The sequence below is a fragment of the Mus pahari genome, chromosome 5 (genome assembly GCF_900095145.1).
Source record: "Mus pahari chromosome 5, PAHARI_EIJ_v1.1, whole genome shotgun sequence".
Lineage (NCBI taxonomy): Eukaryota > Metazoa > Chordata > Mammalia > Rodentia > Muridae > Mus > Mus pahari.
In genome coordinates, this window is record NC_034594.1 from 84805908 (window position 1) to 84830428 (window position 24521).

At 36.5% G+C, this 24521-nt stretch overlaps 1 pseudogene; it reads right to left on the minus strand.

The window, feature by feature from the left end:
• Positions 1-20340: 20340 nt before the first annotated feature.
• Positions 20341-23622, minus strand: LOC110321982 (annotated as a pseudogene).
• Between the last annotated feature and the right edge of the window lie 899 nt (positions 23623-24521).

Below are 24521 nucleotides of genomic sequence, written 5' to 3' on the forward strand. Positions count from 1 at the left end.
CAGACAGATGCGGACACAAGGCAGTGTGCTGAATCTGAATGTATTTTGTCTCAAAATGAGCCTCAGTTTTATACAATACAGAAAATAATGGAGTAGGATATCACAGCATCAAGGTACATTGAAGTATCTGACACAAAACAGAGGAATGCCTACAAAGGACAAGCAGGAACCAACTGGGATAAAATTCAATGTTAACAACTGGGATATGTCAAAATCAATCCTTAGAGGCACTTATAATAAAGCAGTATTAAGGGAAAGCACACCACAGATCCATTTACTGAGTAAAGCAAGGACAAATTTGGAGCATTCATTATTACGGGATGCCACGGTTCCAGGAGACTAAGTTTCCTTGAACTTTTCACCCTGTCCAGGACCCTGTCCAGGCTTTTTAGCCTGTCACACAGGTCACTACTGGAGTGGATATAGCAGGGGATAACATTTGAAATGCAAATAAATAAAATGTTCAACAAAAGAAAGAGAAAAGAAAAAAAGGAACTTCTCTAACAAAAGCTGAGCATGTACTAATCTACAAATATAGAAATATGTCCTTAGGAGTCTTATTATTCCTATGCTTATTTAGCAGAGAAATAGTACTTTTTACCCTATTGTTCAAGCCCTACCAATTCTTATGGCCTTGATCTACTTGATAGGGTTAGGTGGTTCCTAACACAAGTAAATCTTTAAATAGTGTACTCTTACTCACTGCATACAAACGCAGGAAACAATTTGTACATTACATATACTTAGAGTCTATAAATTTGTGAGATGTGATGTCCTATAAGGTGATTTATGCAAAGGAGGTATATTACAGATTAATTATTCATTGACATATGGTAACCATCTAATTCCATCATCAGGAAAATTTCTAAACTGTGTTTGAAACCCAGATCTCAAAGTAGAAGTAGAGAACTGATTCAAAAAAAGACAACCTAAACATGCGGAGTTAAAGGTATGTGTTTGCATGTACTTACTTCACATACTCACACATATTATATAGACACATACATTTACAGTACTATAAATAATTTAAATAAACCAAGAAATGAATAATATAAAAATCAAGTACGGTAAACAAAGAAGTAAAGCATAGAATAAATAATGTAAATGAATGATAAACATGAAAAAGATACATAATCCTGCCCAGAAAATGATGCCATGGCTGTAGGTTTTCTTAAAAGACATAAAGCACATTCAAATTCATAATATGATAAAATGTTTGAAATTAAACTTTGTATATTATTTCTGAATATGTGTTAGAATATGGTAGAAAATAACATTAAAATTCATGTTTTTTTAACTTGAATTTGAATGTTTTTCTTTATGGATATAACTTTGTAAATATAAAATAATTTGGAAAAATATAAAGTTATAAATGAACTAAATATATTTTAGTTGAGGAAATAGAGTATATTTTGAAATATCATGAACCAAACTCTTTATTCATCTTTTTGAATATGGAATATAACATACTCTGCATATAATTTCTTCTCTTTCTACCATCCCAGTTGCCTCCATCTCCTTACTGATTAAGATCCGTCCTCTTTCTGTTTCTTATTAGGAAAGAAACAGGCTTCTAAGAAAGATAATAAATTGAAATAAAATAAAACCAAAATTAACACTGTAATAGGACAAGACAAATAAGCACAAAGGAACACAGACACATATATGAAAGTGGAGACACACACATTACCACATGCATGAATCCCATATAAATATTAATCTAGAAACCATAATATTTACACATTGGACTTGTTGGGTAAAATAAATTAATTAATTACTTAAGATAAAAAGAAAAAAGAAATAAAGAAAGAAGGACAAAAGAAAGAAAGAAAAAGAAAAATAGATATGCCCTCATAGAACATCATGAGACAAAGAACCTGCAAAACTGCTCTTGACTTCGTTGTCTAATGACCATCCACTTAGGGGTATGTAGCCCATGCTCAAGAGTGAACAGATAAAGAGAACAATCCACTCACAAAACCTACTTAAAATCTGTCCTACCTACAAAATGTGCAGCAAAACAAAGAGCAGAGACTGATGGACTGACTGCCCCAAATTGAGAGCCATGGGCAAGAACCCATCCTTGACTATTAATGATACTCTGTTGTCCTACAGACAGGAGCCTAGTGTAATTGTCCTCCGAGAAGTTCTATCCAACAGCTGACAGTAGGGATGCAGAGACCCAGAGCTGAGTATTACATGGAGTTTGAGAAGTTTTGTGGAAGATTTTCAGGGAAGAATGAAGAACATGAAGGAAGTAGAATCTACACATGAAGACCAACATTGTCAACCCACCTGGATGCTTGACAGTTCTCAGAGATTGAACCACCAACTAAAGAGTAAGTATAAACTGGATTCCTTCCCCACCCCACACACAGATGTAGCAGATGTACAGATTGATCTTCATGCAGTTCCCCAAACAACTGGAGTAGGGACTGTCCCGGAATTTGCTGTCTGTCTGTGAATCTGTTCCTATCCCTGGGCTATCTGTTCTGGCATAAGTGGGAGGAGATGTTTATTCCTGCAGTGACTGATGTGTGGGGTATTGAGAGGGGGTGGTGTGTGCTCCCCCTTCAGAGGGGAAGGGGAGGAAATGGGGATAGGACTTGCAGCAGGAAGATGTGAGAGGAAGGTGTGGATACTGGCATGTAATATAAATAAAGAAATGAATGAACTAAAAAAACAAAAAGGAGTAATTTATTTCCCCATGAATCTCCCTTGGAGAAAACTAAATTATTACTTGTAAGTAGTCATCAACTAGAGATAGCTTCTGGCTTAGAGATGAGTCCTAGGACTCCTATCTGGTACAGAACCTGAAGGCCATGTTCACACTACATCAGTCTGTCTATTCAGATGTCCATCATTCCTGTTGATTTAGAGGGCTTATTTCCTTGCTGTCTTTCATCCCCTCTGGCTTTTACACTCTTTCTAACTCCTCTTCCACAGAGTTTCCTGAGCTCTGAAGAAAGGGTATTGATGGAAATGTTTTTTTAAGGTGGTGGAGAATACAACATTTTAAATGTACAAAGTCTTCTATTCGTTTAGAAGTTACACTATGAATGAATTTTCTTTTATCAAAAGACATAATTTTCAAGGCATGTGGCAATAAATTTGTATTACTAATATACTTTATTTTAAATGTTTTATTGAATATAGACATCTCTATCATGAAATATATCCTAGCCATTATAATTTTCCCTTCCTCCACTTCTTCAATCACTCTATGTTCCCTCTTCTCCACATCCAACCCCTTTCCATTTCCTCTGCAGTTTTGCCATGTTTGGCCATATTTTTAAAATAAAAATAATATACTTCAGTAGAACAGCATGACAGCCTAAATGTAAAACATATACAAATATGAACTTAGATAACTAGTTTGTAATTTGGTTATATAATATGAACACACACACACACACACACACACACACACAACTTTTTAAAAATCAAATAGTAAGAATTTTGGTCATTCTCTGTTGTTTATTTTTCTGTGCTTTTTTTTTTCTGAACAACTTTTAGTGGAGAATTTTATTTTGTTTTGGGGGCAGATAGATGTTTTTAAGTAGTGCTTAATTTTGGCACTTAAAACTTTTAGGACTTAGAAACAAATAACATGTGTTTTAGTTTTAAGATGTGGAGGAAATCTATTTCAGAACATTTGATAAACAATTAGAGCTTAAACAGAAAATCAATGTGTCTTAGTAGTAAAAACTATCATCATTTTATCAATGTTTGAGAAATGTCTATCACATGTGTTTTTTAAAAATATTTTATTTTATTCATTACTCAATCCTCCCCTACAGTCCAGCCTCCATGCCCCTCCTGGTACAACCCTGACCGCTTCATATCCAGCACCCCTCACCCCAGTTTCCAAGAGGATGTCCCCCACTCCTACACCACCAGATGTTCCCACTCCCTGGTACCCCAACTCTCAAGGATTAGGTGCGCCCTCTCCAACCCTGTCTAGACCTTGCAGTCCCCCATTGTGTATGTGCCAGGGCCTGCTTTCTGGTTGGAGGCTCAGTGTCTGAGAGATAGTGGAATTCAGGCTAGTTGAGACTTCTGGTCTTCTCACAGGGTTCCCCTCCTCCTCAGCCTTCTCAAGCTTCTCCCCATCTCAACCATAGGGGTCACCAGGTTCTATCCATTGGTTGGGTGCAAATATCTGTATCTGTCTTTTTCAGCTTGATGCTCGAGTGTAGGGTAATGCCAGGACTTGGAAGTAGGAGTGCATAGGTTGGTGAACAGGGGGAGTGAGGAAAGGATAGGGCATTTTGGAGGGGCAACCAGGAAAGGGGATAAAATTTGAAAAGTAAATAAAGAAAATATTTAATAAAAATTCAAAAAAGGAAAGAAATCATCAGCAAAATCTGACTAAATAGCATATATGTAAAACAACAGCCCCCAAACTCCCCACCCCCAAATGTTGTAACTAATGTCCACTTCAATTAAAAGTCTTCAGGTAATAATACCTGCTAACACACTTTTGATATCAACCCAGTAAGAAATTGTCCTTGTTTGAAAATGCTCTCCATGCAAAGTCCGGGTTTCTAAGGCAGATACTATCATTCACCTGTTTTTCCTATAATATCTGATATGTTGAACAATAAGTGATTAGCAAAGTTTTATTAATGGCAAAGTAGTATCCTATTTTATATTCAGATTTCAAAACAAAGCTTGAATTCATTAAACTTCATTCATTTCTATATTATTTGTGAGCATAAATGTCTTAATTTAATTTTGTATACATTTGGTAGAAACTTACAAACTCTTCCTGTAGATTATATTCACAAAAGGAATATATCATTTATACTGACATAAATTAGATTATAAATTACTAATTGAATTTAAATAAAATTGTTATAAAAGAGATGGTTTTAATGAAGATTACACAAATATTGATGTTTGAAATTATGTTACTTAATTTTAACCACTCACCGTCCTATGTTTTCTTGTCCCAAAGACATATGTAATTTAATAATGCTTAAAGATTTGCTATTGATCTTAGAATATGCCAGAAATAAGGAATCTGATTACTTAAACTCTAATATACAAAGCATGACACTGGTCACTACATCCATAGGAATAATATACTTAGTATTGATACCTCTTCACATGTCTAAGCTCTGATAAATGCAATACTCTCAGGTCATCTTCTGAGAGCTTTTTTCCAAGACAATACAACCCTTCATAAAGCTGTTAAGTACCGGCTAGGACAAATAACTGGAGATAAATAAAATCAACCCCATACTGCTAAATAGGAATTCAATCACAGACATAAGAATTTCTTCCTAATTTTCAACAGCTCTTGTTTAATGGAAAATATGTTTCTAAGTCACAGAACAGACATAGGGAGCATTAATGCATAGCCCATTAGATCTGTCAAAAGAAAATTCCACAGAAACAGAGAAGTCTTATCTCAGCATTTTATAGTGAAAACAAAGATCCTTGTGTCCTGAGGGTTAAGTCTGATGAGTTCTCACCCATGGGTTGTAGAAGGCCCCTTCTTAAACTATTTCTACAAAGCTTCCTGTGATCTCAAGAGAACAATGTCATATATATTACTTCTTCTAAAGCAAATTTTGTCTACAAAGACAGACAAACTGATGATCTCACTCATATCCCGTATTTCTCACAGTTTGATATAATTACCTATAACATCTTAGTTTATAATGCTATATGGTAAGCTTTATCTTTTCAGTTTCTATTTTTGTTCTTATATATTTTATTAGAATAATCTAGTACACAAAAGTTCAATTATGACATTTCACACATATTTATTATGCATTTCAATTAAATTCATACCCATTAGAGTATCTTGTCACTTTGTTTCTCCCACTAATTTCCTCCATCTTCCAAATAATATTACTTCTACATTCACAGCTTTAGTTTCTGACCTAGTATATGTTATGGGGGATTTTAGAATATATATGTATTGTGTAGTATAATTAATGAATTGATAAATGTAATTACATGTATGATCATGTTTTATAAACCTTGAAAATAACCATAAGTATAATTTTCTGTTCTTATTTTAGGATTTTTATGAGTATCTTCATTGTTGGCGCTTATTTTTTTTTTTTTTTTGAGAATTTACCCTACAATCTAAGAATTGTATCAAATTTTCTATATGAAATTGTATATATAATTTGAAATCAATCATTTGAGAAAATATGCAAATTAATTTAAAAAATACTTCTTTAAATTATATCTACAGAACTACACAATGTCAGGCAACTCTATTTTGTCCTCCCTTATAAGGGAGTATGTGTATGATTATGATAATATAGAAATAGATTATTGCATGCAAAATGATTGTTTAAATGCTTGCTCATAGTGACACTGTTAGTGCTAGTATGCTGTCAAATTTCAAAGGTAAATATTGAAATACTAAAAGTTTTACTTGCAAACCTTAACTATAATTTACAGTTGGCCCAGAATATGTAAGTATTAACATTTAATTCATAATATGTATACATCTTTAATTGTTCCAATATAGTAATCTAGTATGAAAATATACAAAATAAGAAGACTTTGATCTCATTACTGATCATTTGCATGTGTATAAAAATTCAAATCTAATTATTTCAAAATCTATCATAGATTCTTCCTGTATGTATTTACAACTGTTACCTGCTTATGTTACTGAAGCCCAGAACTAGTTTCTAATACTGATTCTTGTTTCACTTCCTCCCACTGAAACACTTTTTTAAGCCAAGTTTCCTTTCCCAAATTTTAATTTTCAGAAATTGTGATTGATAAAATGCTGAGAGCGACCCTGTTTGAATGTTAATTGCCTTGATAGCCATAAGTGCTCATTTACAAAGTCTCAGCCTTAGTGGAAAAGAACTAGCTTAATTGAGATTTCTGTGGGGAAAAGCTGAGGCCTCTGTAGGAAAGTACTATCCCCAGTTAAGAACAAATGTCTATAGATCTTGTGGACAGGTACTTAGCATCCCATTCTGTTCTGTTCCTCCTGCTGAACTTTTTTTTTTTAACCTAGCCAATATCCTGCTTTGGGGAACAGGGGCATTCCCCCAGAAACAAAGCTCCCCATATCCTGCTTCTCTGGGTATAAAACCTGTCCAGGAAAATATTTGTCAGCTTGATCAAGCAGACTTGCTGTCCATTCTTTGTGTTTCTTGGGGCAATAAAATGTGATTCATATTTAAATAGTTTATCAGTGATTTAAAGTGTCAAAAATTGTGAAACAAATTAACACTAAAATTTTTATCTTCAAGACAATTCTTCAGGCATTTGCTTACACAAAGAATTGATAAGTGTGTGTAGTGGACCCATGAAAGGAAGCCTGGTCCTCAGGCTGATCTAAAGGATTGAAGTTCCAGAAAAACTTGGAACAATAGGAGCTTCACCTACTACTGGCAGCAGGCCCCTGTCCCATAGTCACAGTAACCGACCCAGCCCCCATAGATTTGTGGCTATCAGTCATGTAAGGGCAAGGCCCCAAGCCCTTCCACATGTAGATGAGGCATCCCTAAGATCTCAGACCAAGACAATAGGAAAAGAGAAGTGATCTGGGGTCAAGTAGGCTTAAGATGGATTTCCATGCTAATGAGGTATCAAGAGGCCCAGAGGGAATTGCCAACAAGATTCCCTTCCCAGATATTCCTCCCTGCAAAAGATATTTAATCTCAGGCCTACCCTGAGAAGTAGAGTATGGTTTTATACATATACTTTCCACCAACTATCCTTACAATAATTGGTTTGGAACCATGGACTTTCTCTTTATTGTGATCCACATTGGGGATCCCTGGAGAAGGCCTTCACCTACAGAGTCAGAGCTGAAGTCTAGTATCCCAAAGAAGACCTCTCTGCACTCTCAGGCACAACTGCACCAAGCCTGCCACCATCAAGCTAAGGACTCTCCACATGGAACTAGCTGGAGCTCCCCTTCCCCAGCCTGTGGGTCCCCAATCTGTTCTCAAGTTCTTAACTTCTCTGAGAGTCCCAGCTGTTCAAGAACCTGGGAACCCCAAGGCCCCACCCTCTTAAAAGGCACAGGGACCCCCAAGCTACCTCTCACTTTTTTCTGTCTTCTCAGACTGTGCTTCTCCACCCCCAGAGCACTGCCTCAGTGCTTCCCAACAGACCAGCACACCTGCCCTGGGATTGTGTGGGATAAGTGCAGTCAAACTCCCCATGTTCCACTTCCACAAGTGGCCATGCCCAGTTGTATAGTAGACATGAGGCAACACAACCCTGCATGTAATATTTCTATAGTTATAGTTGTTTTCCCTTTTATTAAAATACATTATGTTCTCATATAATTGATCATAACTCCCAGTTCCTCTCTACCTGTCCTATCCAGATTCAGTTCCTTTCTGTTTCTCAGTAGAAAAGAACAAGAATTCTAGAGATAACAAGAAAACATAGTAAAATAAAATATAGTAAGCTAAGACAAAACTGTCACATCGAAGTTGGATAGGAAAAACAACCAAAGAGAAACAATTCACGAGACGTCTCAAGAAGTAGACATCCACTAGTTGACATGTCTGAGACTATATACCCTCTTACTTAGTATTCCTTCCCAGTCTGGTGTCCATACTTCCACTTTTCGCTTTTTGTTGTTGCTGCTGATCATAAAAATTCTTTAGGATATGCAGGTGCTATAAAACAATATAGCTGATGATATAATCATTTATAAAATCTTTCCATTGATTGCACTGATATAAATTTTTAATTTTATTGTACTTACAATACATTTTCTACAAATGAAATTATTCATGAGTTCTGCTTTAAAATTTATACACAGCATGCATCTTCATTACATGTATGCAGTATAGTGAGAATCTACACAAATCACATTACAGATTATATGATTCATAGGCTAAGAAATACAATTGCATTTAGTTTTGCTGAATTTTATGAATACTACATAAATTTAAAAGATTTATTGTTAAAAGAGTTTGGCAATCATTTATAACTATCTCTTTATAAATTAACATAAAATATTAAAATGCTAACCACTTACTGGTTTCAAAACTTTCTTCAGGTAAAAATGTAATTTTTTCCTAATTTGTGCTTTCTTTTTATTTTATTGTATTGTATTTTATTTACATTTTAAATGTTATCTCTTTTTCCATCCTTCCTTCTCCCTGCTTCTATGAGGGTGCTCTTCCCATCTACCCATCAACTCCTACCTCACTGTCCTACCATTCCCTAGCACTGAGCCTCCATATATACTTTCATATGTAAATTATCCCAGTGAACAAAGAGTGCATGAACCATTCCTTCTTCCTCACTCTATCCTAAAATTATATGATAGACTGGATTACTTGAATGTTGTGACTGAGGGAGTTTTTATGACTAGTGTCATGAATTGTAGAAAGGTTCATTATATTAATATTTCTATATGAACTAAAATTCATTTATTTTAAGTATTTAAAATGTTAAATGTGACATAAACCATAATATGGAAATTTGCTATCTTTGAAATAATGAAGAGTTGATCCCAGTAGTGATAACAAATTTTTAAACATTGATCGGTTTATGGTTTTATATCTACATCACAAAATAGTCATACACAATTTTATATGTTTTTACTGGTCTAATGGTTACAATTGGAACTTGTCGACTGACCTCTAAGAAAATGATAAAATAAGTTAGGATTCAGCCTTAAAAAGAGCTCTGCAGCCATAGCCATGTGTGAAATGCCCCAGTGTATTGACCCAGTTCTATGACTGAAAATAAATGCTTTTAAAAATACAAGCCAATGAGTCAGGTTATTTGTAGAATAACACATGTATCTTAGTGTTAACTGGTAGGTTTGTATGCTAATGTTTATTTTTATACACAGCACTTTTGAATCATACAATTTGTCAATTGCTTAGGAAATGATGGTGTTAGGTCTAGTTACCCTGAAAATTATTTGTTCTTAATAAGTGTTTTCCTATAGGAAACAGGGGTATAAATTCTTCCTTTTTTCAGAAAAAATATTTTATTTTAATGGTGAAATTATATTCCATTTAGAATCATGCCGTATTTCCCTCATCGTCTTATAAGCATCTGGTATACATTTCAGTTAATCACATTTGGATACTGTTAATAGCACTGCAGTAAATATGGGCAAACAGGTATCTCATGGATGTAGTTATTTAATTTCTCTTAGATATATACACAGAAGTAGGCAATAGCAAAAAAAATAAATATATCAGGAGCCAAATACAATTTTTCTGATAATCTCTTTAAAGTTCAATGAACCAATGTTTCATGAGAATCGACTTTTGTAAGAACATGAACATAATTTATCCTAAGAGATAAGTGGATATAAATACTCCTACATGACAATAATGTATCAATTGCCTAAAACACTTGGAATCTAAAGGATATAAGCTTTATTTATATTAAATTTAACATACATTAATATCTGAATTTATCATGTTGAAAGGAAATAAATATCTTGAATATACTCTATGACCTGTCTTTTTAACCTTAGAGATAATTGTCCTTTTTAAGGTCAAAATATTCTTTCTGTTGTTATTTGTTGTTCTATTTGGGGTGGGAGGAATTTTTATCTATGCCCATAGCTTATCCCACTTTGAAGTAGTCTCTTACTATGCAGACAATTTCATGGATCTAGTCATGTTTTTAGTTTAATTCTAACTTGTACATGTTGATAACTATATAGCTCATACTTTTGGCAACTTACTGATCATGATATTCCTCACTTATAATTTATGCCTTTTACTTAATTATGGATAAATAATACTGAATCTTAATTCTATCTATATGACTACTATGTGCTTTTTTATTGACATTAGAAAAGCCTTTCTTCATTTCTTATTCTATAGACTATTAATTTGACCTACTAACTCAACTTTAAATATCCATGTCATTTTTTTCATGCTTTATTAGATGTCCATATTGACTACATGAAAACAAAGCTGTGAAAACAGATATCAATGTTGCTTCCAGCATATCCATTTCTATGCTTTTATAAACTTGATCAAATTTTTATGTTTTTGAACTTTTATCCACATGTACAAAACATGATTTGAGGAGATCCTGTTAACATTCCTTAGTGGAAATAGTAGCTAAAAGTCCTTTAAACATTTTTGGCAGGTGAAAAATATGGCTCATCATGTTGCAATGATTATTATCAAGTTCCCTGAGCCATGGTATACATTACCTATGCCCCTCATACAAATCAATCATGGCAATTCTTACATATAAAGAGTAATCAATATCATTGCTTAAAATACTTTTAAACAATTTTTATTAGATATTTTCTTCATTTACATTTCAAATGCTATCTCAAAAGTCCCCTATACCCTCCTCCTGCCCTGGTCCCCAACCCACCCACTCCTGCTTCCTGGCATAGGCATTCCCCTATACTGGGGCACATAATATTTGTAAGACCAAGGGCCTTTCTTCCCAATGATGGCCAACTCGGCCATCTTCTGCTACATGTGCAGCTAGAGACACAAGCTCTTGGGGTACTGATTAGTTCATATTGTTGTTCCACCTATAGTGTTGCAGACCCCTTCATCTCGTTGAGTACTTTCTTTAGCTCCTCCATTGGGGGCCCTGTATTCCATCGAATACATGACTGTGAGCATCCACTTCTGTATTTGCCAGGCACTGGCATATCCTCACAAGAGATAGCTGTATCAGAGTCATGTCAGCAATAACTTGCTGGCATATGCAATAGTGTCTGCATTTGGTGACTGAACACAGAAGTTCTGATAATTGTCTATACTGTATCCTCTTTCCAATAAAGAAATTCTTGTTATATTACTTCACTTTCCTTTCATTTGAGGCTCACTGGCATAGATATCATATAGATATTCAGGTATAACCACTTCAGTTCTGTAGGGTAAAGCTTCACACTTGCTACCTTAACTTCATGAAGAATATGTTTCATAGTAAATGAAAATATTTATATTTCTGTCCTAACTATCAAGTTTAGTTAACCTTCATATAGCTATAAATATTAATATATGTCCATCTATAGAATTTTTAAAAATTCTTTATGGAGAGAAACTAACTCCCTTGTCGCAGAATATAACCGCAAAATATATTACAAAGAATCCAACCATTAAGCAATTAGTTTATTAATTTTAAATATAGATTAGACACACAAATTATATTAGAAATAAATTAATGAAAAAAATAACAGTTTAGAGGCAGCCCTATTATCTGCAAAAATTTTAGGTCTTGTAAATATGGTTGAATCACAATTATGAACTAAGTATTTACCTGAACCCCAATTTATATATGTAGGGAAGGCATTTTTTTTGCTTAGTTTAACTGGTAAAATACAATATATTGAGCAATAAAGATTATAAAACTAGCTAAGCATTCTAAAAAAATAAAATCTCTTATGCCCAGAAATGCTTAGCACACATATACTCATAATTAAAGTGGAAATCTTTATTTTATGATTTAAGAAACCAATTCCAACTGTATTTTATGTAACTCCTAGTTATCAAGTATTTTAATCCAATTGCAGACTTGCAATTGTCCCTTATTCCTCATATTGAAATCTTCTTGAATGCAAATACTTGAATTAGTAGTTTAGTAAGAGGGATATGCAGTTAAAAGAAAGGGCAGCATAAGCAAGGGTAGGAATGCACTTGTTGTTTACATGGCATACATCTCACTTCGTACGATAGCTCTTTATTCTTAATTCTTTGTGTCTGTTACTTTTCAAAGTGAAGAAACATGCTACTGTTTGAATATAAATTTAACTCTATATTGTTGAAAATAAAAGAAAGTGCTTAAAATTAAAACTGTGTGAAAATTTCTAAACTACTTGCAGATTTCTTCTTTCTGTGTTAATATAAAATGTCATTTAATCCTATATAAAATCTACATAGTCATACTCATTATCTATAAAGTACATTTTTAAAAATCATGTTAAATGTACCTTCCTTCTTTGTTTCAGATAATGTACCTTCTATAAATACTGATAAGTTGTTTTGTTAAATAGAATTGTATAATGTTTAAAGTATTATATAGTTAATAAATAGCAAGTGATTTATGTTTTTAACTTTTTACCTAATAAAATACCATGTCATCTCATTTATAGAAACATTTACTCTCTATAATAAATGTACATTTCTCTTAAGTCTTTTAGTAATAAGGACACTTAAATGTACAGAGGTATTAATAGTAAAATATAATTTAGTGGTTTTAGCCATGTGTTGCCTGATAAGGATAAAGCTTTGAAATTTATTCAATACTTTAAACAATGCATAGTATATTTTGATTAGTAAATTCTGATTTTCTTCTTTATTCATGCTCATAAATTATCCTTTCTCTCTTTGTCTATACTGATTTAACACATTTATATACTCTGTGTAAGTTAAGTCATGTTGGAATTGAAAATCCCAAGTAGTCAACTTCCTTAAGCTTATGTGTTATAACACAAATTGTTTTAATCCATCCATACGAGATGGTACAATGCTGAATATAGTTCTGTTTTTAAGCTAGGTGGTGACATTCTATACTCATTATATCTTATCTCCATCTATTCTTCTGTATATGCTTATTGATTTATTTCTACCAATTAGACTTTAATATTTTAACATAGTAAAATATTCTTACTTAATACAGAAAAATGGTGTTGTTGGATCATTCCATGTGTTTTCATGCTCTACTTCTTCCTTTAGGGTGTCTAGGCCCTACTGCATATCAGACTCAAGTGGATGAAGTGGAGCTGAAAGAATTAGATTAGCAGGATCTCATTCCTGTTGTGAGTACCAGGTGAAAAGACCTTCTTTTCAGGTTTTCAGTGTTACAGCTCTTCTTTATTGGGAAGGGATGGTGAATTTTAACATTTCTAGTGGTATTATGAGTCTTCACATGGTGTTTTGCTGAGGAAAAACACATGGGAAAACACGTGAAATTTAGAGAAGGTACAAACCGGGACTCAATGCAGTAAAACTAACAGTCCTAACAGATATTTGCATATTTCATACAAACACAAAAGAATGTAATTTGTTCTCACCACTTCACAAAGCAAATCTCAACAGATACAAGCAATTTGAAATAAAAATTTGTACCCTTTCTGACCACTATTAATTAAAATTTGATAACAAAATCAAAAAATACAGAAAGTTTAAAGCCTCATGGATACTGAAGAACTAAGTATTAAAGGAAAAATGGGTCAAGAAAGAAATTAAGAAAAATAAAATACTTTCTGGAATTGAGTAAAGTATTAATAAGGAAGAAACCTAAGCTTATGGAACAAAATGAATTTGTTTCAAAAAGGCCTAATTATAGCCCTAAATGCCTATGCACAGAGAAAAACTGAATGCCTATTTAGAGTAAATGCAGACAAAGAGAGGGAGAAAGAGAGAGAGATTGAGAGAGAGATCTCAAGTGTTTAACAGAATACATGAAAGCTAGAATAAAAATAATTATACCCAAAATGAGCAAGAAGCAAAAAAAAAAAAAAATCAGATTTGGGACTGAAGTCAATAAAAAGACAAACATACAAACAAAATTAATACACAATGAGTCTAGGAAACAAGAACGGTTGTTTGAGGAAGTCAGTAATATTAACAAAGCCTTGGAAAATTTGATGAGAGAATAGAGAGAAATATTCAAAATAAAAATTATAGAAAAGTGTGTGACATAACAACATATATCTGGAAAATCCAGATAATCACAAGAACTTAATTAAAAATCAGGTACTGGACTGAATTTTAGATATCATCCAAAGAGGTAACCCAATCACAAAGAACACACATGATGTGCACTCACTGATAAGGGGATATTAGCCCAGAAACTTAGAATGCCCAAGATACATTTTGCAAAACACATGAAACTCAAGAAAAAGAAGACAAAGTGTGGATACTTCGATCCTTCTTAGATGGGGGAACAAAATACCCATGGAAGGAGTTAAAGAGAGAAGAAAGTTCAGAGCAGAGACTGAAGGAAACAGCCCCACTTGGGGATCAATCCCATAAACAACCACCAAACCCAGACACTATTTCAGATGCCAACAATAGCTTTCTGACAAGAGCCTGATATAACTGTCTCCTGAGAGGCTCTGCCAGTGCCTGACTACTCACAGTCATCCATTAGGCAGAGCGCTGGATCCCCAATGAAGAAGTGAGAGAAAATACCCAAGGAGCTGAAGGGGTTTGCAGCCCCCTAGGAGGAACAACAATATGAACTAACCAGTAACCCCAGAGCTCCCTGGGATGAAATCACCAATCACAGGAAACACATGGTGGGACTCATGGCTCTAGCTGTGTATTTAGCAGAGGATTGCCTAATTGGTCATCAATGGGAGGAGAGGCCCTTGGACCTGTGATAGTTCTGTGTCCCAGTATAGGGGAATGCCTGGCCAGGGAGCAGGAGTGGGTGGGTTGGGGAGCAGGGGGAGGGGGGAGAGGATAGGGGATTTTTGGAGAGGAAACTAGGGGGATAACATTTGAAATGTAAATAAAGAAAATATCTAATACAAAAAGAAAAAAAAGATATTATTACCTAAAATGTGGGTCATTTTCTTCATATGTATCGCCCCTACCAAACTAAATTCAAGATCAGATAATTAATATAAACACATGTATAGGTCTTCTTATAATGTCATATAATGAAGCAGAACAAACCTAGGATAGTTAAAAAATGAAACAAAACAAAACAAAATCCTGAATAATCAAATAACTCCTGGAAACATAAACATCTCCAACATCAAATTAGAACGAAGAACTAAAGTAATCAGAATATATGATACTGGCACAAAAAAAAAAAAAAAAAAAAAAAAAAAAAGAAAGAAAGAAAGAAAGAAAAAGAAATATATAGTCATCCACACCTTCCAGGGAAGCCAGGGCTATACAGAGAAACCCTGAATATAAAAAAAATAATATGGAAAAAAAAAAAAAAAAAAAAAAAAAAAAACCAGCTGTTGAGATCAATGGAGTATAACTTAAAGACCTAAAACTAATTCCATATAACTGTGTGGTTTTTCTTGTTTGTTTCTTTGGGTTTCTTGACATCTGTTGGTCTTCCTGTGAAGTCCCAGTCCTCTTCCCATCCCACAATCCTTTTCCTAACACTTCTACGGGATTCCCCCAGCTCCACCTAATGTTTTGGTGTGAGTCTCTGCTTCTTTCCATTGAATACTTGTTGGAGCTTCTGAGACAATATTTATGCTAGGTTCCCGTCTGCAAGCATAAAAGACTATCATTGACAGTGTCAGGGATTGGTTCTTGCCTGTAGGATGGGTCTCAATTCAGGACTGTCAATTGATTGGTCATCCCCTAGGTATCTGCTCTATCTTTTTCCCTGTACATTTTGTAGGCAGGGCACATTTTGAATATAAGGTTTTGTGGGTGGGTTACTGTCCTTAACCTTTCACTGGGAGTCATGCCTGGCTACAGGAAGTGGTCACTTCAGGATTCATATCCCTCTCTACTAGGAGTCTCAGATAGAGTCGCTCCCTTAAACCATAAAAGGGGACACTTCTAATTCCAGTTCTCTGATATATCCTAGAGATTACGTCTTCCCACATCCAATCTCCCTTCTCTCTCCCCTGAACTTACAAATGATCTGCCCCTGCCCTGCTTCCCTTTTATCCCCTTTTCCACCCAGTTCCCCCATTCCCTCAACCTCTATTTTGTTTCCACTTCTGAGAAAGATTCAACCATACGTGTGCCCTCCTTGTTATTTGGCTTTTTGGGGTCTATTAATTATAGCATGGTTATACTGCACTTTATAGCTAATATCCACTTATAACTGAGCACATACCATGCATGTCCTTTGCCTCTGGGAGTCTGCACTCAGATATTTTCTAGTTCCATCCACTTGCCTGTGAAATTCATGATTTAAATGACTGAATAGTATTCTATTGTGTAGATATACAATATTTTCTGTATCCATTCTCTAGTTAAGCGACATCTAGGTTGTATATAGTTTCTTTCTATAATGAATAAAACTGCTATGAACATAATTGAGCAAGTGTCCTTGTAGGATGGTGGAGCATCTGTCAGATATATGCTGAGGAGTGGTATATCTGGATCTTTAGGTAGAACTATTCTGTTTCTTCTGAGAAAATACCTGCCTTAGGATTCTACACTAACATGGTGAACAGAAACCATGACCAAGGCCAGTCTTATTGGGACAACATTTAATTAGGGCCAGCTTACAGGTTCAGAGGTTCAGTCCATTATTATCAAGGTGGGAGCATGGCAGTATCCAGTCAGGCATACTTCATCTGAAGGCTGCTAGGAAAAAACTGGCTTCCAGGAAGCCAGGATCAGGGTCTTAAAGACCATGTGTACAGTAAAACACTCCACCTTAATCGAGTCACTTCTTGGGTCAAGCATATACAAATCATCACCCTGAAAAACTGATTTTCAGAGTGATTGTGAAAGTTTGAACTCCTGACATCAGGAATGAATTTGCTCTATCCCTTGCTCTAAAATGTGGCCAGCATGTGCTACACCCTTTGAGCTTTTAATCTTACAATTCTGGTGGGTGTAACATAGAATCTCAGAGTCTTTTTGATTTGCATGTCACTGACAACTAAAGACTTTGAACATTTCTTTAGTTGCTTTTCAGCCATTCAAGATAACTCTTGAGAATTTTCTGTTTAGCTCTGAACCCAATCTGTTTTCAAAGAACTGTTGTTGAGATTATTTTTGTCTACCATTTTTCTATATTCTGCTCCATTGCTTTTGCAACTAGTTTTTTTAAAAATATTCTTTTTCATTTCTTTAAATTATGCTATGTTAAATTATTTTATTTCCTTACATCCCAAATATTAACTCCTGTCCCCTTCCAGATTTTTGTTATCCTATTTCCACTCCATTTTGAGTCTGAGAAGGTGTCTTAGTCAGGGTTTCTATTCCTGCACAAACATCATGACCAAGAAGCAATTTGGGGAGGAAAGGGTTTATTCGGCTTACATTTCCAAACTGCTGTTGATCACCCAAGGATGCAGGACTGGAACTCAAGCAGGTCAGAAAGCAGGAGCTGATGCAGAAGCCATGGAAGGATGTTCTTTACTGGCTTGCCTCCCCTGCTTGCTCAGCCTGTTCTCTTATAGAATCCAAGACTACCAGCCCAGAGATGGTCCCACCCACAAGGGAACCTACCCCCTTGATNAGCCCAGAGATGGTCCCACCCACAAGGGAACCTACCCCCTTGATCACTAATTGAGAAAATGCCCCACAGCTGGATCTCATGGAGGCATTTCCCCATCTAAAGCTCCTTTCTCTGTGATAACTCCAGCTGTGTCAAGTTGACACAAAGCTAGCCAGTACAGAAGGTACCTCCTCACCCACATACCTACCACCACCTCACCCTTCCAGCATCAATGGGGCATAAACTCTCTACAAGATTAGGCACATACTCTCTCATGGAGACCAGACAAGGCATCCCTCTGCTACGTATGTGCTAGAGGGCAGGGGTCAAGCCCTGTGTGCTCTTTGGTTGTTGGCTTAGTCTCTGGATGCTTTTAAGGGTCTGGTTTAGATGATACTTACTATTAGTTGCAAAAGCAATGGAGCAGAATGTAGATGATGATCCCCTTCAGCTCCTTTATTCTTTCCCCTAACTCTTTCATAGGAGTCCCTGATATCAGTCCAATGGTTGTTTGTAAGTATCTGCATCTGTCTCACTCAGCTGCTGGTAGAGCCTCTCAGAAGACAGCCATGCTAGGCTCATGTCTGTAAGCATCGGTAATCATGTCAGCGTTCGGTGCTTGCACATTGATGTATCCAAAGCTGGGTCTATCCTGGGATGGCCTCTACTTCAGTCTCTGCTCCATTTTTTTCCCTGCATTTCCTTTAGACAGGAATAATTTCCGGACAAAAATTTGAAAATAGATGGGTGGTCCTATCCCTTCACTGAATTCCCTGTCACTGAATGTCATCTCTTCAGGATCCATATTCCCAGTGTTGAGCATTTTTGAAGTCATACCCGTTAAGTCCTAGCCTCTCAAATTTCAGGTCTCTGGAACTTTCTGTCTGTCCCCTACCTCTCTGAGCTGCATATTTCCATTAATTTTCCTGTCCATCTGGGCCTCTATCCTGTTTCCCCTCCCCCCATACCCAATCCTGCCCCTACATTTTCTTACCCTCCCATCTCCCACACAGGTCTCTCCCTCTCACAGTGTAATGTGGTTAATGTGTTCCTACTTCTGAGTTGGATTGAGGCATCCTCACATGGACTTTTCTGATTAATAAACTTCATGTGGTATGTGAGTTGTATCATGGGTATTCTGTATTTTGTGACTAATACCCAGTTATCAATGAGTATTTTTTTGTCATTTTTCCATATGAAGTTGAGGACTGCTCTTTCCTTGTCTGTGAAGATCAATCTACAAATTTTGATGGGGATTACATTGATTCTGTAGATTGCTTTTGGTAAGATGGTCATTTTTACTATATTAATTCTATCGATCCATGAGCATAAGTGATCTTTCTATCTTCTGATTTATTCTTTAATCTCTTTCCTTAGGGACATGAAGTTCTTGTCTTACAGATATTTCAATTGATTGGTTAGAGTTAGACCAAAATATTTTATATTGTTTGTAGCTGTTGTGAAGGGTGTTGTTTCTCTAATTTCTGTCTCAGGAAATTCATCATGTATATAAAGGGAGCCAACTGGTTTGAGTTACTTTTATATCCAGACTCTTTTCTAAACTTGTTTATCAGCTGTAGGAGTACTCTGGTAGAGTTTTGGGGTTCACTTATATATACTATTTGCAAATAGTGATACTTTGACTTATTGCTTCCAAATTTGCATCCACTTGATCTCCTACGGTTGTCTAATTGCTAATAGCTAAAACTTTGAGTATTATGTTGAATAGATAGGGAAAGAGTGATCAGCATTTTCTTGCCCCTGATTTTAGTGATATTTGATTCAAGTATCTCTCTGTTTAATTTGATTTTGTCTCTTGGTTTGCTATATACAACTTTTATTATTTTTAGGTAAGTGCTATGAATTCCAGATCTCCCCAAGATTTTGAACATGAAGGGGTGTTATATTTTGTCAAAGGAATTTTCAGCATCTAATGATGTGATCATGGGGTTTCTTTTCTTTGAGTTTGTTTATCTACTGGATTATTATATTGTTGGATTTTCATATTGAACCCTCCCTACATCTCTTGTCAAAGCCTATTTGAACAATGGTGAATGATGTTTTAATATGTCCAGGATTCGGATTGGGATAAATATATTGAGGTGCTTTTTGTTTTGTTTTGTTTGTTTTGTTTTGTTTTGTTTCGTTTCATTTCGTTTCATTTCGTTTCGGTGTGCGTGTGCGTGTGCGTGTGTGTGTGTGTGTGTGTGTGTGTGTTTGCATTGTTATAAGCGAAGTTTTGTTGAGTCTTTGTGTAGTTTAGTTATAATCGTTTGTGTGGCATCATAGAAGGAACTCAGACACCACATTGCCATCCATGATCTTATGGGTAGTAGTCTTTCTGCACAGTTTACATGTAGTTGATGGACTCCAGGCCATCACTGAGACTGGAATCTTCTCCATCCTCCAGCGAGCAGTGGTAGGTGGAGATCTCTGCCTCAAGCTTGACCTTGATGTTCAACAGGGCTTCATATTCCTGGGTCTGGCGCTGCCCCTTTTCATGAGTTTGTGCCAGCTCTGACTCCAGATGCAGAAGTACTCCATTGTGCTGCTCCATCTATGCCTTGTATTGGGCTTCTACATCCAGGAGGTTGTTCTCCAATTTGATCTTTCTTTCTTTCTTTCTTTCTTTCTTTCTTTCTTTCTTTCTTTCTTTCTTTCTTTCTTTCTTTCTTTCTTTCTTTCTTTCTTTCTTTCTTTGAAGTCCAGGTCAATCTCCAAGGTCTGGAGTGTGCATATCAGCTCCCTGAGTATGGTCTCAGCATCCCTGATTTGGGCAGTCTTAGTGGTGACAACTGTGATACCCTCCTCAGTCTGCTGAGACCAGTACTTGTCCAGGTCCTCACAGTTCTTCTGAGCCAGTGCTTCATGCTGGGAGCCAATGACTGCCATGATCTTACTGAGGTCCTGAGATTTGGGAGCATCCACTTCCACAGTCAACCCAGAATGGCAATCTGGTCTTCCAGAACTTGAACTGCCTCCTCATGGTTCTTCCTTGAGTGCTTCAATTTCTGTCTCTAGCTGTGGCCTTGTGATACTGATGTCATGTACCACCTTGCTGAGTCCATGGATTTTGTTCGCCACAGACTGACACTTGGCCAGTTCTGTCTTATACTTGATTCTAAAGTAATCAGTGGCAAAACAGGCACTGTCAATCTGCAGGACAATGCAGGCATTGTCCACAGAATTTGCAAAGATCTGAGCCCTCAGGTCTTCAATGGTCTTGAAGTAGTGGCCTCAGTCTCTGATACCCTGGGGCCCCTTCTTCTCCAGATGTTTCTGGATTTTGCTCTCCAGTCTCCTGTTCTCAGTCTCCAGGTTCTTCATCTTGTCTAGGTAGCTGGGCAGGAGGTCATTCAGGTCTTGTGTGGTCTCCTTCTCTGTCTGGATTCCACCCATTCCTGCCAGGCCAGTAAGTTGTTTCCTGGCCCTACAGGAGATCCACTCCAATAACCATGTAGTTATTCATGTTTGCTTTCCCCCCCTACTCACTCAGATTGAGACTTTAACTTCATTAAAAGTAGAAAGAGACTGTTGGTTTACCATCATGCCCTGCTGGCAGGTCTCGAAGTAGCTGAAAGACAGCATGCCAATTTGACCAAAGTATATGACATTAAGCTAATATTCTGGGGATTGTTTGGAAACTTTATTGTGCTTTCAGACCCCAGAGTCTAAGACAGGTGAAAAAGGATGAATAAAACCCTAAAAGGGACCTTAACAACATTGACCTTGGCAACTGACAATGCCTAGGTAACTCTTTTCCCCTTCTCCCTTTATAGAGTACAGAACTCCCCATATCAGATGGGACTCACCCCTTTTGAAATTATGTTTGGTTCATCTACTCCCATTATCCCCAACCTACAGATAGAGGTTATTGCAGAAGCAGATGACTGCCAATTATTAGATGAACTCAAGGGTGTCCAATGGGTATACAAACATGGTTGGCTTAATCTTTGTGCTTTCTAGAAAACATGTCCACCTTCGAATCTGTAGCAACTTTATTCTGGATATTGAGTCTTAGTTATGAGATACTGCCAGGGTTCACTATAGCCTTCCTGAGGAGGTCAAACTGAAAGGAAGAGAATCACATACCATATCCACCACTTTACTCAATGATAACTTGGTCAGTATTTTTATTAAAGTCCAGTCTTAATCTGTGGTGATCTGATAGAATACATGAGATTATTTTAATTATCTTTTTATCTGGTGAGGCTAGTTGTGTATCCAATTATATGGTCAATTTTAGAGAATGTTTATTCTTTTATTTTGGCATGAAATGTTTTGTGGATATCTGTTAAATCCATGTAATTCTTTTTAAAGAAACGACCTAAGTTTGAACTCAGTTAAACCAGGTCCCTATGCTACAAAGCTGCAGCTTGGATCCACCACACACCCATTTGCATTTTCTTGGGTATAATTATCTTTTTTGTAGGGGAGTTTTGCTTCTAGTGTCCTCTGTGGGGCTGCATTACTAGAAAGATAGTGTTTAAATTTGGTTTTGTCATGGATTGGCTTGCTTTTTCTATCCACATTGATTGAGAGTTTTGCTTGGTATAGTAGCCTGATCTGGCTTCTCTGTTTTCTTAGGCTCTGTATGACAGCTGTCTAAGATTCTGCCTTTTATCATTTTTCTTGAGAAGTACTTTGTAATTCTGATAGAATTGCCTTTATATGTTACTTGGCCTTTTTCCCTTACAGCGTTTAATATTGTTTCTTTGTTTTATATATTTTAAGTTTTTATTATTATATGGCAGATAATTTTTCTTTTTTGATCTAATTTGTTTGGAGTTCTCTAGGGTTAATGTATAATTGTGGTCAACTCTTTTTTTTTTTTTTTTTTTTTTTTAGGTTAGGGACCTTTTCTTCTATGATTTTGTTTAAAATGTTTTCTGGCCCTTTAAACTGGGAATCTTCAAGATCTTCTTTTATATTAATCTTAGGTTTGGTCTTTTCATTGTGTCCTCAAATTCATGGATGTTTTGGGTTAGAAACATTTTACCCTTTGCATTTTCTTTGACCAATGTGTCCATATCATCTATGCCCAAGATACTCTTTTCAATATCTTGGTGATGCTTTCATCTGTAGCTCCTGTTCTCTTTCCTAGGTTTTCCATTTACAGGGTTGCCTCCATTTGTGTGTTCTTTATTGTTTCTGTTTCTATATTTATTTCTTGGACTGTTTTGTTCAATTTCTTCACCAGTTTCATTATATTTTCCTGTATGTTTTAAGGCATTTACTTGTTTCCTTTTTAAGGGCTTCTGCCTGTTTGTCTCTGTGTTTTTGTATTTTTTAAGGGAGTTATTTATATCCTCTATCATCTTCATGAAATGGGATTTTTGGTCAGAATCTTCCTCTTTGTGTGTGCTAGGGTACCCAGGGCTTCCTGTGGTAAAATAACTGGATTCCGATGTTGCCAAATTACATTGACTTCTCTTGCTTATGTTCTTGTGCTCACCTTTTGCCATCTGTTTTTTTCTGGCGTTCGCTAGCCTGAGTTTCTGGGACTGGTGCAGGCCTCCTTGGAGACAAGTAGAGCTGTGTGACCTGGGTTTGTGGGAAAGGCATCCTGTATTTTGGTTGAGCAAAGCTTACTCCAGAGACCCAGTAGAAAACTCTCCAAGGAAGAAAATAGTGAGCCACGTTCCCAGACATAGGCACCTGACACCATGGAGCCCCCAACTCCATAATCCTGTGACTATCAGTCACACAGACTCAACCCTCACAGTTACCTGACAATAGCCAGGTATGCTCCTCCACACAGATACCCTGCAACTGCAAGTTAGCCCAGCCCACTATAAAAGGGACTACTTGACCCCTCCTCTCTCTCTTAAACGCTTACCTCTCTTATTCTCATCTCTCGCTCTTCTCCCCCTCCCTTCCCCACTCTCTGCACGTGGCCATGGCTGGCCTTTCTTTTTCTACCTTCTCTCTTTCTTTCTGCCTTTCTACAATAAAACTCTAAAACCGTGGACCATCTCTGCTCATCATGACCCACCGTGCTTGATCAATGGAAGAGGCCTTCCCCTAAAGAGCTACATCTAATCTTCCTTGATAAGGCCTCCCAGTGTTTCCAGCTGGCCGACCAGACCAGGGACTCTTGCCTATGAGGAAACCACCCAGCACCTTTTTTCCCCTGTCCTCTGGGGCTGACTGAGCTACCCCCGGACCCTCACTTTGTTCTCTGCTCTTCCATGGTGTCTAGCAACGTCCTGCGATGCCCAAGAGTTAGAACCTGTCATCTCTGGCCTCTGTGATGCTCAGAGACCTTGGACTACTCTCCCTACACCCCCTGTGGAGTGGGATTTTGTGGCTTCCTACAGCCAGATGCCCACCCAGGCCACACGGAGAGCATGTGACAGTCACCTGTGTCTGCCCACCAAAAGCACCGGAACTCTAGCGGTACTCAGGTTCTCTCCCACCCCCTTTATTTTCCCATGCCCGCTGCCTGACATGGGTTAAAGCAG